This window comes from Mauremys mutica, chromosome 4, assembly GCF_020497125.1.
Source record: "Mauremys mutica isolate MM-2020 ecotype Southern chromosome 4, ASM2049712v1, whole genome shotgun sequence".
NCBI classification, from domain to species: domain Eukaryota; kingdom Metazoa; phylum Chordata; order Testudines; family Geoemydidae; genus Mauremys; species Mauremys mutica.
In genome coordinates this window covers 53,457,750-53,472,962 of record NC_059075.1, presented here as the reverse complement: position 1 = coordinate 53,472,962, position 15,213 = coordinate 53,457,750, and the positions used below count along the sequence as shown (strand labels likewise).

Below are 15,213 nucleotides of genomic sequence, written 5' to 3'. Positions count from 1 at the left end.
GTTTCGGGGGCAGTCCCCACCCAAAAAACTGCACACATGGTCGCCCCCCACCTGTGCGCTGCTTGCCTTTGCTTCCCTGCCATTTTCTGCAGGAAATGGGGGGGGGGGGAGGAGAGGAAGCATTTTCTGCAGGTGTGCAGTTCTGCAGAATCCCTCCAGGAGTAACATTAGTTCACATTTGTGACTGGCTTGATTAAATCTAATTATAGAACATGCCACCAGTTTGCCCTAAGGTATGCACTCATGGTCAAGAGCCACTCCAGATAGCATGAGACCTGCATCACAGGGATTTCTCTCCTTAAAGCCCTGAAGCTCATTTATAGCCTTGATAGACTGCTGAAGCAGCCTATGGGGCCAAACCCAGGTCAGAATGACTCCATACGCATATATGCTCTGGCTGGGATAATTCAGTTGTGGTTGGTCCTGCTTTGAACAGCAGGTTGGACTACATGACCTCCTAAGGTCTCTTCCAACCCTAAATCTTCTATGATTCTATGTATACACATATGCAACAAAGACTCAAACTCCCTCGTTCACATTGTGATGTCTTTACATACATAATCTTAAGTCACTCTTTTTATGCTACTACATTACATCTTAATATCTATGAAATTCATTAACTATCACTCATAGTTCTCTTTAGGTATTAGATGGTAGCCAATTATCTTCCTCCCATTCAGCTATGTTGCAGATTATATTTTTCAGGAAAAGTGCAAATCTTGGATATTATTTCCTACCCATTGCACGCATGGCATTATTTCTTGGTTCTGACTATGTTTGCAATGCCTTCCAATGTATTATCTGTACATTTTATTAATGTGGTGTTTACCACTGCTTTGAAGAATAGTCTAAGTGGTTGTTCTACACAGGGCAAATTGACCAGCATATTTACTCCAAATAACTACCCTGGAATATTTTAGCTATTCCATGTGGGCACTCTATTCTGGAATAAAAGTGACTTTATTCCAGAATTGTTAGTGTGCTTTGTGAGTATGCCAATTATTCCAGAATAGAACATCCATACGGGGAGCTATTCCAGAATAGTTTTTTTGTGGAATAGCTTATTCTGCAATAGTTATTCCAGTCAATTTCCCCACATAACTCTTAGAAGGAGTTTTTATGAAACACCATTATCAAGTTCTTTACTGGAGTCCGTATAATGCATTCAGTCATTCACTAATTTTGAAATTTGTTCACAAAAGCCATTAGAGTTGTTCTTTATAAGCCAGTACTATTCCTGCTTCCATTTTGAATGGAATTTTCAAAAGCATTCAACACCAGCATAACTCTTCACCCATTACAGTCAATCACCATAACCTTTTAGAGATACAGATTATGATAACAGCACATTAGATGTCTGTCACTCCTGACAATAGTTGTGAACACAAAGTAGTGAACCACTAGCGGACCTCTGTGTCACATACAAACGTAGTAATACTTCCAAATTGTTCATATAACATCTCTTAAGTATTTTCTTTTTAAGCAAGCCTGTAGCTCAGTCAGTTTAGAATAATTAGTATTTGTTTTCTCACCACTATATTTGTAAAGGCACTTCTAATTCCCCTTAAAGCTGCATGACCAGCCTTAACTCATTTCTGTGGAAAATATATTTTCCCTTCAGAACTATATCATCAGTATATATTATCTGAATATAATATAAGTACAAGAACAAACTTTGGTTGTTTTATTTCTCCAATTTCCAGGTTAGAAATATGATTATCCAGAGATTTAGTTCCCATTAATCTCAGTTTCCCTGCATGGATGGCTCATATGATACAGAGCCTGGTTCAGTATTTTCCATAATCATTCCATAATTGGGTAAATCCCTGTTAATCATGCCTGGTTCAGTACTTTCCATAATTGTGCCATCATTGGATAAATCTGTTTTACTATCGCTCGGAAACGCCACTGGGTTTAATTCTGGAAGTTATAAAGCAATGTGGGATATATTCTGGGGAAAATGTACATTGTTAATATTGCTGAAATTTAAAGACAAATACAAAATGACATACAGAATCAACAAAAACTGTGCTGGCAGTGGTTTAATCTTTCATTGAGTTTCCTTATATTAATTTCCTTCCTCACTAACCCTACATTTGTCAGTCTTTCAAAACAACATCCTTTGCTATTTTCTATGCTCTCTTTTAGGATACTCATTAAGCCATACATTATGTCACTGATTTGTCATGTTAATAGTGTCTCAAACTCATAAAGCTGTTCTTTCTTCTGCTACCAATCTATTAGTCTTGTAACAGCCCTGTACTGTTAAGAATTGGAATAGCAACACAATGTTCTCAGCCTTTGAGACCAATCTTCCAGCTCTTTGTCGATTTTACAATATTGAAGGAATCACACAATACTATCCTACTTGAAATAATTCAGTAAACATCCCCAGAGATTCCAAGTCATATAGTTCTGTGGCAATTGAAACTATCCTATTCAATCATTGTTCATTCTGATCTGCTATTGCAAAGGTCCTTCAGACTCAGTACATCAGTAGCTTAAAAGCATTAAGTTGAGAAGCACGGGATATCCATCCTAAGAAACAGGTTTCCTCTCCATTGTTATCTTATCAGTAAACTATAGCACATAAAGAGTGCATCTAATGAAGAGAATACAACAGAATGTGAAGCAATGGAATCTCTAATCCACAAAACCTATTACAGTGTAGGCAGGTAGTTTCACAATCTCTCACATACTAACTTGCTCTGAAGAGTGCTGGATAGTGTACATGTTATTCAATTTTGTGGTGAATAAGAGTATTCTCCAAGGATGTTTACAATGTAATCACAGATAATTCTGAATAGCTAAGAAATCCATCATGTTACAGAGAAGAAACCTATTGTGTTTACAGCAGTGCTAATTTTTAAAGTTTATAAATACACCATTTAATTTTTTTTTAATTACTTCTACAAATGAAAAACTCAATCTGTTTTGGAAAATTTGGGTTGATTGTGTCTCTCCATTTAAGCTGCTCAAGAATTTTTCCACAAGACTCCTTCATTCTCTACTTAAAAAGGTGTGACACTATAAAATGAGAAAAGAGAGGAAAGAATCAAATACAGGTGATGTCATAACTGTCTGTGGCTGGTGTATTTTGTTCTGTTCCTCATGTTACCAGGAATTTCACCCCACAGAATTTCAGAAAAACAGACTAGGCAAGTTCACCCAGCCTACTGCAGCATTAACCAGAAAGGCAATTCTACCAACTAGAGAATCTAGGCCATGCTGGGTTTTAGTGGGTCCAGCAGAGAGATGACCTTTGAAAAATAAATCTCTCTTAAGAGATCATTATTTCCATCATCATCTGAATTGTATTGAACCTAGCCTTTCTGGAATATTACAATATGCAAAACTCCTCTATAAATTGAGGTTACTTTGAAGATCACACAAATTCTCTCTGATGTAGGGCCTAGGACGTATAGGGTCATAGATGTACTATTGTCATCACATATTGAACCTTCAAAACAATAGTTTGTTGTTGTTTTTTTATTTAAAGGGTGTATATTAAATCCCAGATGGAGTTCTCAAAACTAGTCTGTCAAACAAGAAAAACAAAAACCAGGTGTGTTTATTATCTCCCCCATTGAAGAGTATTAAGCTTCCAAATTCTTGGGCACTTCCAGCTCCCAAAAAGGCATTTCCAGATGGTATTTCAGAAAACACTGAATATCTAAACATGCAAATGAGGCAGGGCCCAAACACCTTGTGGGCCTAGCAGATGCAACTTGGGAAAAGGAAGCTTCTATTCTCAGAGTGCAGTGCATGAAAAAGCAGCCTGACCAAAAGCTGGAAGACACTCAACACAATGCTTTATTTTAAAAATAATTTTAAAAGGTACTGATACTAGCACTTCAGTATCTTACCGCTCTGCTCTAGTACAAATACCAGACATCACAGATACCAAAGAGGCTGTGTCATTCTTTAACTATGTCCTGAGCAAGTCCAGACACCCGACATTAGATATAAAACAAAATAAAATACAGAGATTTACTGGAACTGTGTCTGGTATTAATATGAATTTAATTTTATAGATTAGTTGGTCTGGCAGCAGGAAGCAGAGGCTGCAGATTCTACACAACTGCTTTCTCTCTTTTTCACCACTCCCCCAACTGGTTAATGCTTTCCGACACCTCTACCAACTCCCCTTGAAAGTAAATTTTCAAATGGCTGACACACAGATGCTGGAAGAAAAATAGTGTGAAATTCTAAGGTCCCTTCAGAAAGCAATGGTATTACTGTCATCAGTTGAAAGCTGGAAGTCCAACAACAACTCAAGGGAAAAAGCAGGATAATTTTAGAACACACCATACATTTCAAACAAAGAAAGAATGCTGGATGAGCTCAAATACAACGGGAACATTAAGTTACAAAATGCACTGCATTTTTTAAAAAATGTCAATTTAACAGCTTGCTAATCTCCTTGAACATTATGGTACCTTTCCAGACACCAACTCCTACCACCACCAACAGATTTACATGTTTTTAGATGCAATTATAAACTAAATCCATCTCACCTCTTTACCTCCCACTTCCTATCAGTCAGCTGCCTTGATCTGCCTATTCAACCCATTACTTCCCAAAATTAAATGGAAGGTATCCTGCTTCATCGCTTCCATTACTCCTTTTCTCTACTCCTTTGCCAAATATAATTAGGACAGTTTAAAAAAAAAAGTCATAAGATGCCCAACATTATTTCAAATATTCAGAAATACTGTCCATCCACTGCTTCTTTATATGATCTAGACTTTGGGATCCTGCTGATGTCATCAGTTGCAATACTGACAAGCCTCTATTTCCTTTTTGGGTTATTTTTAGCTCCTCGTACTTCCATCCCAAATTCTAAATCACAAAAAAGACATTAAAGTTATTATGGCTTGGATAATAACTTTTTGAAAATAAGGAAAAATATCTCCAATGTTTTAAGCAGCATTTCTCCTCTGGTATTCGATAATGTAGTTAAATAATGTACAAAGGGGCTGAATTAAGGTTGACCAGGAAACCTTGTTTCTAGTATTTCCTAAGTTCTGAGTCTCTGACTTTGTTAAGGTGGGTTTTGTGTGTCTCCATTAAAACTTAATATCCCTTTACCATCCTATTTGCGTCTCGATACAATTCAGCTTCTAACATTTCATCTTTGACAAGTCTGCCTTCATTTGGTATAAATGAGTTACAATTAACAGCAAAATAATTTCTTGGCTACAAGAAAAAAGGTCAGTGAAACATTAATAACCCTTCACACTGCAGGGCACAAGCCAACTTATTAGGGTATTAGGAAACAGCGTTTCCTATGAGGAGGTTATACCATAATTCGCCACCTCAAGATTCTTGCGCCTTGCTCTGAAATATCTTTTACTAGTCACAGTCAAACAATATACTCCACTAAATGGACCGCCATTCTCGTCCAATATGGCAATTCCTGCGTGAGCTGCATCAACAGAGGCACTTACCAATAGAGCATGTTGCCTTCAAAAACAAAATATAAGGTACTCCTTGAAACAAGACATTCTCCTATTTCCTTGGAGAGTATAACAATTTACTAGGGATTCTGGTAAAATGCAATTTTACACAGAATACTAGTAGGCATCTGTCAAGAGGCAGCCCTCTACCAGGCTTTACAGTCATACAAGGAATTAAGTGATAATTGCCTGTTTTGGTCAAAGTAGAATGAAAATAATTTTTATCAAGAATTTTTGTCACTTGGTGAAAATAGTGTGAACATTCACAAAAGGCATTTTTTTTAAGTTAGTCAGGTCTATTACAGTAAGTTCTACTTGCACTTTCAAATTACGGGCTACATATAATTCATGTAACGGATACTGGGGTGCTCAGGACTATGTCACCTTATTACCCTCCCCCCCGCCTTCCTCCGGCAAAGGAGAGATTTGCTTGTGCTTAACTGTGTGTTAACGCCTCAACAACACCAGCCTGTTAACCAACCAAACAATCGCCTCTCGGCTATGCCAGCCCTTACTTTGCCTTGCAGGTTAATATATGCACCCCAGTCCCCAAGGTCCTCTGAAACATCCCCCTGTGGTATTCAGCCCCTTATCCACTGAACACTCACCTTAATACCAGCTATGCTGTTCCTCAAAGGAATACTATTCACACCATCCTGATCGACTCAACTCAAGATTAATTCTTTGTACATTACTACAGCACTAAGATACATTTATAGTGAAAACAATCATAAGTTTATTGCAGCAATAACAATGGGAATATTGGTTTGGCTGAGGTCTGAGCAAGTCAGTAAAGTGCGCCAGTGACCCTTTAAACATCCAAATAAACATTCTACCACCATTCTGCACTTGCTCAGCCTATAGTTGAACAGCTCCTGACTACTGGCTCCTGAAGCCATACACTGGCAGTCTGGACATGGCATCAAGGGGTAGGCTGGGTCCCCCAGGATAACGACAGGCATTTCAACATCCCCAACTGTTATTTTCTGGTCTGGGAAGTAAACCCCTTGCTGCAGCCATTTAAACAGATTAGTGTTCCTGAAGGCGCGAGCATCGTGAACTCTTCCCGGACATCCCACATTGATGTTGGTGAAACAGCCCTTGTGATCCACCAGTGCTTGCAGCACCATTGAAAGTACCCCTTGCGGTTTAAGTACTGGCTGCCCTGGTGCTCCGGTGCCAAAATAGGGATATGGGTTCCATCTATCGCCCCACCACAGTTAGGGAATCCCATTGCAGCAAAGCCATGCACTATGACCTGCACATTTCCCAGAGTTACTACCTTTGGTAGCAGCAGCTCAGTGATTGCTTTGGCTACTTGCCTCACAGCAGCTCCCACAGTAGATTTGCCCACTCCAAATTGATTCCCGACTGACCGGTAGCTGTCTGGCGTTGCAAGCTTCCACAGGGCTATCACCACTCACTTCTCAACTGTGAGGGCTGCTTTCATCTTGGTATTCTGGCACTTCAGGGCAAGGAAAAGCAAGTCACAAAGTTCCATGAAAGTGCCCTTACGCATGCAAAAGTTTCGCAGCCACTGGGAATCGTCTCACACCTGCAACACTATGCGATCCCACCAGTGTGTTTGTTTCCCGGGCCCAGAATCGGCATTCCATGGCTATAACCTGCCCCATTAACAGCATGATCTCCAAAGCGCCGGGGCCTGCGGTTTGAGAGAATTCTGTGTCCATGTCCTCATCACTCTCGTCGCCACGCTGCCATAGCCGCCTCCTCCTCACCTGGTTTTTCAGGTCCTGGTTCAGCATAAACTGCACGATAAGGCGCAAGGTGTTTACAATGTTCATGACTGCTGTCTTGAGCTGAGCGGACTCCATGCTTGCCATGGTATGGCATATGCACAGTTCACCCAGGAAAAAAGGTGTGAAACGGTTGTCTGCTGTTGCTTTCATGGAGGGAGGGGTGAGGCTGTACCCAGAACCACCAGCGACAATGGTTTTTGCCCCATCAGGCATTGGGATCTCAACCCAGAATTCCAATGGGTGGGGGAGACTGCAGAAATTATGGGATAGCTATCCACAGTGCAACGCTCCGGAAGTCTATGCTAGCCTCCGTACATGGACACACACCGCCAAATTAATGTGCTTAGTGTGGCCGCATGCACTTGACTTTATACAATCGGTTGCCAAAAATCGAATTCTGTAAATTCGGAGTAATCCCGTAGTGTAGACATACCCTCAGTGTTTTAATGCTCAAGGACTCCATGTCAGCAGCTAACAGCACAGGAAAGATCCCAGGTGGAAACAGCAGGAACATTTTGATTTTTTTTTTTTAAACTAGGACTTGAACCTGAAATTTGGATTTGTGCAGAATACAATGGCTAGAAGTCATTTTTCCCCCCTTACATGCTAGTTTTTATTACATGGCAGAATCCAGCACACAGACTCCACCTCCCTGTTGTCTATAGGCAGAAAATCATACTGCAGATTCTTGTTCCCCCCAAGTGTGTGTGTGTGTGTATGTGTGGGGGGGTAATATTTAAGGAATAATATAACTGAATTGACAATTAAATCCTTATGGTCAAGTGAAAGTGAGTCACCAGGGAACAACATATCTGAATGATGACCCATTCAAGTGGCAAGGAGTTGTCACCCCACCCTGGCTAGCTGATTATTTAATGTATCTCTCAATTGCCTACCTTTGCACCAACCCAGAAAAATCCATGGAAAACCACCAAAGATGAGCTACAAACATGGAAACCACTTGGAAGTGAAAAGGAACGATAGGACAGCAAAGGGATTACCCTGTCTATGAATAAAGACAAAAGACTGATTCAGTATGTCACAGTGTGGATCCATTCACTGAGGAGGTATCTTGAATCATCAGGGTGCTTCATAAAAGATTAGGTCCTGGATAATTGGAGCCAGTAAACACTACAAAAGACTGAACTTTGGGGGTGATAATCTACTTTATAGACAGGAAAGCTAACTATTAATAGAAGTGTAGACCCTAGTTCACGTTTTACAATTTTGTTTCCATCGCTCCAACACCCAGATACTCAGTTCCCAATGGGATCCAAACCCCAAATAAATCCATTTTACTCTGTATAAAGCTTATACAGGGTAAACTCAAAATGTCCGCCCTCTATAACACTGATAGAGAGATATGCACAGCTGTTTGCTCCCCCAGGTATTAATCACTTACTCTGGGTTAATAAATAAACAAAAGTGATTTTATTAAGTATAAAAATTAGGATTTAAGTGGTTTCAAAGTAATAACAGACAGAATAAAGTAAGTCACCAAGCAAAATAAAGAAAAACACGCAATACGTTTCTTAATACGTTAAGAAACTGTTAACAGGTAAAATCTCACCCTCAGAGATGTTCCAATAAGCTTCTTTCACAGACTAGACTCCTTCCTAGTCTGGGCCCTATCCTTTCCCCTAGTATTGTCCTTGTTATCAGACATCTTAGGTGGAAACTAGGGGTTTTCTCATGACTGGCTGCCCCCTTTGTTCTGTTCCATCCCCTTTTATACCTTTGGCACAAGGCGGGAATCTTGTCTTTCTGGGTTCTCACCACCCCCCCTTCTAAATGGAAAAGTACCAGATTTAAGATGGATTCTAGTATCATGTGACATGGCTGCGTGTCCTGTCAGACCTCATTCTTCATTACCCAGGGGCTGGCCCACACATACACAGGAAGAATTGCAGGTAAATAAAACTATTCACAACCAATTGTCATAGTCAATGGGTGCCATCAAGATTCTAAGCCACCATTAATGGCCAATACTTTGCATAATTACAATAGGACCTCAGAGTTATACTTCATATTTCTAGCTTCAGATACAAGAATGATCCATACATACAAATAGGAGGAATACATTCAGTAGGTTATAACCTTTGTTATACCACCTTACAAGAGACCTTTTGCATAAAGTATATTCCAGTTACATTATATTCACATTCATAAGCATATTTTCATAAAACATATGGAGTGCAACATCACACTCTCCATCTGGAATGGCCAGTTACAGGTGCAGAAAAAAGAGTGTCCTGTGATACACATCTGTTTCTCTGTTGACCTTTGCTCATTTCTCGGCTGTGAACTGCTTTTACTCCCTTTCCTGACAGGCTGAAAATAGGAACAAAATGGAAGACATCAGAGCTGCCTTGATGTCTGGTGAGCAGTGGCAAATCAGGAAAATGACTAAGAAAACAGAAAGTAGAGCCTCAGTTAGGAGGAACTACAAAGTCTGGCCTCCCTGAAGACTGCTGGTGGAAATAAAGAAAATTAAAGAAATCTGCTTTTGGGGGGGGATGTAAATCCTAAAACACACAACTCTATGTGTAAGCGAGAGATGTGATTGAAAGAGAAGTGTATGGTAAATGTTTTCATTTACTGAGGAATCCTTCATTGGAAGTCTTTGTTAACATAGCAGAGTCCTGTGGCACCTTATAGACTAACAGACATATTGGAGCATGAGCTTTCGTGTGAATACCCACTTCACCGGATGCATGCATCCGACGAAGTGGGTATTCACACGAAAGTTCATGCTTCAATACATCTGTTAGTCTATAAGGTGCCACAGGACTCTTTGCTGCTTTTACAGATCCAGACTAACATGGCTACCCCTCTGATATTTGTTAACATAGAATTCATTCTCATTTTACATTCAATGAATTTGAGATTTTTAAAAAAAAAATAAAGATTTTTAATTGTTGAGGCTAATACTGGGTGTTAATCTCCTCACTGTTGAGAATAGCATCTGAATTAAACTGAAAATAAAGACGATGTAATTTCCAAAACAAAACTAACTGGGGCATACACACACACACAAAAGCAAACCAGAATTCAATTTTTCCTGGTACAATTATGAAATATTCCTGTACATGCCCATAGGAAATTAAATTCTCTTTCAAAAGTAGACTGACTTGCTCTGAGTATGCATGCATAAGTCAGAATGAACTTTCCTCTTAAAATTTAAGTTCTCAAAGATGTGAATTTCAGGACAGATTGGTTACTGAGATTCATACAACTCTAATCTCTTAGTTGTCAGGAAGTATGTGTGAAAAACAAACAGCATATGCTCTAGTGTGCTGGACTAACATTCAGTAGGGGTCATGAAGGTGTAAGTGGTGGGAGAAAGTAATATCTATAAAATCCCATAATATGTACACTAGAGAAAACCCACCTGTCAAAATAAGAGAAAAATGTTTGGTTTATAAGCCCCTTCACTCCTCACCACTGTCTAATTAAAAATGGATTTCACTGCATCTTAAAAGCAAATCCATCTCCAACATAGCAACACATAAAAGTGCCATTTCACTAAGGTTTTCTCTCACCTTGCATTCACCTTAACTGATATGATGCACAAATACCTCTAGAAAAGAGCACACTATTGTTCAATTCCTCATACACACACTAAGAATGTCTAAAATGGAGCATTCCCCTGGCGTCTCACATCATAGAAAATCTTAACTTTTTGGGATACATTTTGAGAAATTAGAAACTACTATTTCTGATACATATTATCCCTTTATTCCCCCAAACCTTTCTGTCACTCAGACACAGTAACCAGCTCCGGGTCAGCTCCATGGCAGGGAGGTGAGGGAGGTGGCGGGGCAGGGGGGAAGCCATCCATCATAAACCAATCTTGACTCATGCTAAACATGATCTTTCAGTTTAGCAGCCTCTTAGCTCATACACTTGGCAAAAATTTACAATATTCACAGACTCCTGAAACTCAATCTTCTAAAAAATTCTCTGTTGCCCATATAGTCTCAGATTTTTCTGATGAGCAACTGTACAGATCATGAGCATCAAAGGATTTTAGCTGAACACAAATTGTGTTTGAGATAGGGAGAAAGGGCAAGGGTGAGGAACACCATAGAAATGCTTATTGAAATGAAACCATTGACAGAAGCTCTGAACTTCACCATTTCCATCTTAAATTGTCCTTTATCCACAGGCCCTTCAAATGCTGTAAAAATCTAACAACTAAACCATGTCCAAAATACAGAAATAATGTTATCAACAAGATAATACATTTGTTCAAGTTCTGCAAAATTTCTCCTGAGTCCTTTATTACATGGATTTCTCCTAGTCATTAGGTTTCAGATCAAAAGTTATATGAAGCATACAGCTCTGACAATTCTGAGCTGTAGGGTGCTCAGATCTCCAAATGAAGCTAGGCTGGTACAGTTCTTGACCATAATTTGCACTGTTGATCTGAATAATCCTAGTAGACTGCCTGGGATTTAATATAGAGAGACGGTCTCATTTGACACTAAATTTTTGGACAGCCTGTTATTTCCTACTGTTACTAAAAAACTCACATGTAAACAATTACCTAAATAACGTAAATTAGAGAGAACTTCAAACTTACCATTTTGGAGGCTCTCTTATAGAGCTGTTGAACTTTATTTTTTTATTATTATTAATTATCAGTTTTTAACTAGAAAACAATTCTGACAGGCTGTTACACTGGGAGTGAGGGAGAATTCATTGAAGTTGAGACTTATCTGAATTGATTTCCAACTTTTCCCACCTTCCTGATGTTGGAAGACTTCCTTTATTCCCACTCTGCCATACCCACACCACACTTACTAACCATTAGTTATCAACAGGGGATCAACAAGCATTCCCTATTGGAAACTGGAGTCAATCTGGAGTTGGCTGAGAGCAGGAAGGTGGAAAGAGAGAAGAAGAGAGAGAATTGGAAGGACAGATCAATCTGTAGTGCTGCTTCACAGAGTTGTAGTTGACAGCTGAGGGAAAATAAGGCAGGCGAGAGTGTCTTCAGTGTTGGGAAATAAAAGAGATGGAAGTGTGGCATTACTCTATAGTTTGGACGCAGTGGGAAGGGGAAGGAGAAGGAGTTGAAAATGAGAAGGACTTTTCTGCAATTCCTCAGTGCATAAAAACGCCACACAAAAAACCAAAACCGAGTCAGACCTGTCTTCAGTGGTTTGAGGTTTAAATGGATAAAACCTTTTTTCCTCTGATCTTTTTACTACAGCCTATAGCTTAGAACTCAGAAAAATAACTAACATTATTATCTTAAAAAATGTAAACTATTGGAATTTTTTTTAATACCTTCCTTCCATTTGGGGAGTACATATTGCTGCCACTAGTTAGCTTGCACTTCAATCCTTTCCAAAAATCTTTGGGAAAAACCTTAAGGTGAAACTCAAAACAAACCAACTTATTTCCCATCAACAAACATTTCACTATGGATAATTTTTGCAAATTCTCTCTCTGGTTTGATCTCCATTAGATAGTGCCACATATTCACTGCTATAGTTAATTATCGGTAGGATATAAAAGTCCAGAGACATACTTTGAGCATGGACGGAACACTTTGCACAGAGCAATTCCCAAGGCCAGCCAATCCTTACAGTTTACACAAAGTCATGGCAAGAAAATCCATTAGGTGTGTACCTTGCACTTTTCAGGGGATTTCCTGATGTCAATATTTACACAGTGCCAACAAGCTATTTGCAGTACACTTTACTGTGTTTACCTATATCCAAAGCATCTCTGCCAGTGAATTCACCTGAACATGCACCAAATGTTGCCTTTACAGCTTAATAACCTGGAGATAAAACACAGTGACAGCAGAAGATGGTTCTCTCTCACCTACGTATAGTTGCTTTTAAGCCACTAGTAATTCAAGATTTATGTTCTGGGAATGCCAATTACATTTATCATCTAAGTAAAAAAAGTGACAAAACTCATGTGCGTCATGAAATACCATATTATACAACTCTTAAAATAAACTGCAGGAATAAGATTAGATTTAAAATACAGAGAACAGCACAGAATGAGAGGGAGAAACAGAAAAATGGTTAGCTTCCACACCATGACCATTTCTTAAACACCTACTTAACAGCACGATATTGGATTCGTTCCCTTTGTTAGCATCATTTATCAATTCTCCTCAATACTTGGTATTTACACTAATATAGCACCAAAAATCACTATGACCAATAGTATAAACAAGACATGGTGTTATGAAATATCAGGATACATTAATACACCTCTACGCCGATATAACACTGTCCTCGGGAGCCAAAAAGTTCTTACGGCGTTATAGGTGAAACCGCGTTATATCGAACTTGCTTTGATCCGCTGGAGTGCGCATCCCCGCCCCCCCCCACCCCCAGAGTGCTGCTTTACCGCATTATATTCGAATTCATGTTATATTGGGTGAGAGGTGTACTGCAAAGTTAATTACTAATACAGAGTTTCTTTTGAAAGAAAGACACTGAAATCATCAAGGACTAAGTGTAAGGGGATGTCTACACAGCAATCAAAGGTGTGTCTGCAGCTCTCATAGGCATACCTGCCATAGCTCTGAACAAGTTAGCAGGGCTAAAAATAGCAGTGAAGACATGACGGCACAGATATTAGTGCAACTAGCAACATGAGTACATATCCAGGATTTTGGGCGGGCCACATTAAAGCCTGTGCTGCTACATCTTCATTGTTATTTTTAGCTCTGTTAGCTAAAGTAAAGCTAGCATGGGTAAGCCTATACAAGCGGCAATCACACCTTCGACTGCAGTGTAGACATACCCACAGACTACGGGAACATATTTATGTCTGCTATGTTACCAGTACAGAGTTAATAGAGAAGATGCAAAATTATATTTATCCACAGGCTTATAGACAGAAACTTTATAATAAGAGGTTAATGATAAAATAAGAGTGCCGTGGGTCCTCAAGATATCTAATTATGCATGGTTATGATCTTTAGGCAGCATTTTTGAATGGCAACATTAATTTTTTTTCTTACTGTATTTTACGCACGAGTACAAGAGGATTGTGTTGTTATACAGCCTTGTACTGTTATACAGATTGATCCCCCACACACACACCGCAACTCCCTGGCCACTCTCCCTTTCTGGAATCTCAGCCAGACTTGCACTAATGACTAATAGCTTATTGGGTTGCATCAGTTTCCTGCTAGAAAACAAACATTGGCTTGATAAACATAAAAGTCTACAGCATCCTGCCACATGGAAGCATGAATCCTTATTTCAGCCCATGGTTCAGTACATCCTAAGGTAAAGAGTAATCTCTAATTTCTTTTGGATTTAAGAGATGTCTTTGCAGAAAATGTTTGACCACCATACATAGTTCATTTAGTTTATAAATAAAAACTTACTAGAACTGCATTTCAGACTCTAGTGGAGACAAAATCACAGTGCTTTTTGGAGACTCTACTATTCAGCAAGTACAGCAATCTCCCTATTATCCTGCAAACTTTCCAACTCCATAACCCAAACTTTCCCAATCCCTTGCAGGATTTCACAGACTCCACGCCCTTCAACTCCAGGAGTCTTCCTGTTGTACCGGGAATTTAGTAGTGCACAGATGCCAATGTTAACATTTTTCAAGAAAGATCTCCAACTACACAGAGTGGTTGTGGCTGCTTTGGCTACAGGGTTTGTAGGGTTGCTGTTTGGTTTTTTTTTGTATTTATAACCTCTATACAAATGGGTCTAAACCTTTTTCACTTGGGATTACAAACTGGCCTATTTATCATCACAACTTAAAATATCAAGAAAGGGGTAGGTTCAAGGAGCGGCAGTGTGGTTTTGGGGGGCAAAGCTGAAGAAAGAGGGGCAAAGAAAAGGCGGAAGCAAGAAAAAAAGCTTAATTTTTCCTTTCACTGCTATGTTTGTTTTCTGGATCCTTAAATGCCACTCACTGGGCACTCCCCACAATCCATCAATTAAATGTGCTCACGGGTTACGAAACTGTGTTCTATACTGCATACTGCAGCATTG

At 39.3% G+C, this 15,213-nt stretch overlaps 1 protein-coding gene across 4 annotated transcripts in view; it reads right to left on the bottom strand.

Annotated features, from left to right (window-relative positions):
- Positions 1-15,213, bottom strand: part of STXBP6 (syntaxin binding protein 6) — a 222,347-nt gene that overhangs the window by 124,170 nt on the left and 82,964 nt on the right. The gene's annotated exons all lie outside the window — the stretch shown is intronic.